This window comes from Buceros rhinoceros, unplaced genomic scaffold (genome assembly GCF_000710305.1).
Source record: "Buceros rhinoceros silvestris isolate BGI_N320 unplaced genomic scaffold, ASM71030v1 scaffold8301, whole genome shotgun sequence".
NCBI lineage: Eukaryota > Metazoa > Chordata > Aves > Bucerotiformes > Bucerotidae > Buceros > Buceros rhinoceros.
In genome coordinates, this window is record NW_010393634.1 from 17,019 (window position 1) to 22,100 (window position 5,082).

Below are 5,082 nucleotides of genomic sequence, written 5' to 3' on the forward strand. Positions count from 1 at the left end.
TGGCACGTGGCACTGTGTGAGCCTCCACAGGCCGGTTTACGTTCACAGCCATACCAGCTCTCTGTCCATACCCAGACAGCCTTTCCAGAGACTCTATTCGCAAGACAGCCACAGGTCTGGAGGCAGACAATCTGTCACACAATCCAATTCTAGAGCAACTCTTGTCACCTCCAGCAGCTTCAAAATAAATATGGTACCTGTGATCTGAGTTATACCAATTTCTTATGGATTATGGTATCCCTTCCACTCCCTAATGCTATGGAGCTTAATTGCTTACTATCTGGTAGCCCTGAACTACAGACACCATGGACCTAACAGTTATCGTTCCAACATTTAAACTGATGTCATCACAGAAACCCCAAAGAAATCAAATATTAGGTCACACAATAGTTTCATAACACCTCCCATCCCATGGTCCCCCTTATGCATCTTCACAAATAAAGCTGGGGAAGTGATCATGGGCCATAACAGTGATAGTCATGCTCTTTTGGACAACTACAGAAATAAATGCAGGTGAGTACCAGGACACAGCAATGTTTAAAAGAAACGGTAACTAACCAGTGTAACAATCTATCTGGGGGTATAGCAAGTTTTCAAGATAGATGGAATAATGTCTTTACATTCAGATTTGGTGTTTATTTTAAAAGATATGCTTTAGCTGGAGCAGAAGTTATTGCCATATAATTCCTGCCAGGAATTACAGGTTATTTTTTTCTCTTTGACAGGTCAATTAGACTAGCTAATTAAAACAACTTCTAGGCTTGAAACCTGTGATTCTGTAGGGAGAACAAAACCCAAGACCAGGAATCATCAGCTAAGATCTCTCAGTCACTAGCTGCAAGCTATTTAACATTAGATACTGCTCTAAAGGCACAGGCTGATTTCAAAAACATAGAAGAAGAGTCATCTCCCAAAGACACTATATCCTAGACTGTTTATGGATGCTACAGCTGAATCCAGCACCATCTATCACACCTATGAGTAGGGAGTCATCAGATCTCACAAAGCACCAGAAGCATTGTGTTTTGTGTCTTACCAGGCAGCTATTTATGTTACAGATTATACTGTTACACCCATGAGAAACTGGTAAAATAATCCAGTCTCATCTTGCTGACAACAATATTGCTAGTGAGTTACAGATGTGGTGTGCATTACGACTAAAGTTAGCATTAAAAGCTACAGGATTGCAAAAGTTAAGAGCAAGAGAGCTGTCATTAGAGCTTTACCCTGTTATCTTCAACACCGCGAATAACCATCCACTCATCTTCATGCTGAATGTCACAGCCTTAGAGATAAAGTAAAGCAGCAGAAATGTGAAGGGTCCTCAAGGCTTGTTTACTGCAGAGTTCAGCAGCAGCCTGTCTTAAGTAGCTTTGCCTCTGCCAGACACCAAGCATGACAAATACTCAGAAGCAGCTACTGCTAAAGCCTTGCAGTTGACATGACAACTGTACTTATAAATGTGGTAAAATCATCTCATTTGGGCACAGCCAGCCAAAAGAAGAGATTGCATAATTCCTCATCAATCACTGACAATGCTAATTAAAAAAAAACAAACCCCTAACAACTCCCCCACCAAAAAAAAACCCCCCAAACCAAATCCAAAAATCTCAACAACACTCCTCACCCTCCCTCCCAAAAAAAGACCAAAAGAACCACAAACCAACAAACTCAGCAACCAAGACAGGACCGCATATGCGGATAACAAGCCCCTGACTTCAGTGGGCCTGAGCTCAAACTGCTGTGGAAAGTGGTGTATGTACCAGAGTGTAAAACATGGAGCAAATTCTGCCACTGGTACTCAGGTGGACTGAGAATGTTCATGTTTTCATTCATAGCTGGCTGTCTGAGGGGTAAAGAAGGCAGTAGCAATGAATATGAGAGAACACAGACTCACAATACAGTGTAAAGCCAGGCAAGTCTAAATACAACTTTTACACTGAAGTAACGAAAAATACAGAGAAAATTTTCATATTATTTTTATATGTAGAGTAAATTCATTTTTCTTTTGCCCTTTACTTTTTTTTTCCAGATAAATCATAGTTTTGGCAATTGATAACTCTCCTTTCATTCAACCTAAAGGGCCCCTTATGTCAGCCTACAGTTCAGGGGAATATGAATCAAAAGGAATGCAAAGTCAGATGAAAAAGGAACCTTATGTGACTGGAAACGTGGAAAGAAGTAGTAAAGTAATAACTTCTTAAAATGTTTGTTTTAAATTAGAATGACACCATACAGGAGAGCTCACATAATGTTTGTACTACTCTGGTGCTGCAGTAAGTTATAAACTGTATATTGGTCAATGGCTTAAAAAAAAAAGTGATGGACATTTTCTTCAGCACCACAGATATTTAGCGACTTCATAGCTGACACAAATGTTCTGTAACGTTTCTCTAAGTCTGACATAATCTCTTACACAAAGCCTATATATCCAGTTCAAAAATACTAAAATAACAAACACAACCACCAACGCGTTGTTAAAAAGATACCATTCTTGCCACGCCTCATACACCACAAGATGGCTACAGTCCATGCTCTTCACACTCATAGTGCTGTAATATTTCAATCACACGTTCTTAACACAATATTATGTAGATCACATGGGGTAGTTTTTCTGGAAACAAAGCATCGTATCTATACAGTAAGGTATTCGTAATAGAGTTACAGGATGTGTTCTCAAGATGAGGTAAAAACACATCTTGATGAGTGCACACTTCGTATTAGACCGTCTTCTGGGGGACTGCACAAGCGGTATTTTACAGCTTATCTCGAAGGCACGGCAACAAGTAAAGACACCAGAATAAGGTTAGTAATTGTGCAGAGAGTAATTGCATGCCACGCAACATTTGGAAAGACAAGATCTAGGGACTTTTATTAACTCACAGGAAGGCAATTCACTGGAAAACAGTCTAGAAGGCAGCAGAGCTGGATACGATTATGAAGAGACAGGTAATAAAGTTCACAAAAGGAAGTGGGTTTTCTAAAAACAATCTGAAGAAAAAGGAGAAGATCCAAACATACGAAAGCAGCATGAAGATGAGAGAAAGGAGGGGCAAAAGAAGAAAAGGTAAAAGTATATAGAAGATAGAGGATGACGTCAGTACAGAGATCAAGGAGAAAAGGATTCTGTGGAGACTTGAAGATCAGGATATTTTTCCTAGTACAAGAACTGAACAAATCTGAGAAGCAGTGAATTTAAAACAATTAGAAGGAAGTACATTTTTAAGTAACACATGAAAATCATTGCCTCTGGGTACTCTCAAAGTCACATGCTCAATGGGAGCCAAAAATGGATAAATTATAGCTGCATTACACAGGATTCCTTTAATCTGTAGAAGAAGGAAAAAAAATCTTTGTGCTTCCTGGCAAAAGTTAAAGTTCGGCACTAAGTGATGAAAGGAATTAGAAAGAGATTAACCTAATTTGACATAATGCAATACTTATCCATTACGGGGCAGCTGCAGCTTCTGCTAGAACACAACTACCCAATCATAATGTAAAAAAAGCTCCAATGGAATATATATAAAACCTGAGAGTGCCAGCCTACTCTTATCCCTAAGGTACTCAGAAGACACTCTTCCTAAAAGCAGTCCCTCAATTTTTTTTTTAACAAGGTAATCCCTTTGAAGCAATTGCTATTGGCCATTGATGGAGAAGGGTACTGGATTAACTGTGTTTGTAGGGTGACTCAACATGCCATGGTGCTGTGTTTTGGCAGAAGGGCAGAGTGAAAGTTGCGAAACCCAAGACAAAGATGACTAATCCAGTCCTGGCTTAGCAGCAGTGAGGGGATGGATTGTCCCGCGCAGCATAGCTATTGTCTGTTACATGGCAAAATGTGAAAATTATGACTACATTTAAGGCAGAAGTAATTAATCAGTTTGCTGAGCAATGTAAGGACAGGACAAAAACTAGAACGCTGCGAACTACTGGCTTTATTTCCTATTAACACAAGCGGTATCTGGAGTTGGGTGGAGATCAGGACTAAGTTCCATCATTACTTAGATTTGCTTTGCCCAGTACTAACATTCTCTTTAAATTTATATGCTCCTTTTTGGAAAAGGTTATCACCAGTAGCAACAGGCAAAATATTTAGTACTGAATAGTCTGCATATTTGTCCTCTAGAATCCAAACCTTTGGACATGGAAAATAATTTGGGGAAAAGAGGGATTAGCTTCTGTATCTGCTATGGTTCTAGACACATCCTGATTCCAGTCAGGCAAAAGAGAAGAACTGTCATTAAAAATAAATTCAGTCTCTTCTATTTCCTTTTCTCACCTCCAGTGGACACTAAACTCCAGCCATCAGAAAAGTTACTCCATTCTACGGTAACTGGGACCCTATCCCATGGCAGAAGTATCCCTTTACATGTGAATGGTACTGCCTGACTTTTATTCTGAAGCAAGAGTTCCCGGTCCTTCTGCATGATAGTCCCTTTAACTACAGATATTATTTTCACATACAATACCTTTGAGTGAAGGAATGAAGATTGACCACAGACAATCCAATATCAAAGTATACTATTAGTGCAGCATGGCAGGTGTGGCAGAGGTTCTCTCTCCTTTTCCTTACGGCTTCTAAAAACCTGCTTTTCTGTTCACTACTGGGCACTGAACAATTACTGCACAGAGAAGATGGAAAAAACTGCAAAAGGTTAGAGTGAAACAACATGAAAAAACAGCCCCTCCTTGTGATATTTATGTTTCTGCTGCTGGCCCTGGCACAAGTCCAGATTCTGAATGAACAAAACTGCCAGTGACTTAGGAGCTACAGTACTCAGGAAATGCAATAGCATGTGACAATGGCAAGAAATTAAAAAAGCTTTCCAAATGCTTTTTTTGCTTCCAGCTCAATCAGTTTGGATCAAAATTCAGGGGCTGTTGAGATTTTGTGTGAATGGCTTCTCTATTACTAAACAAAAAACACGTGTGTGTGTGTGCGTTACAGTGTTAAGACAGTTAAGTAGTAAACAGCATGTGGCTTTACTTCATTGATATTTCCTTTTTACAGTACTAGCACTATAAAACCCCATTTTATGCACAAGGCCACTGTCCCCTCTATTCCAATACAGTGAGGAACTC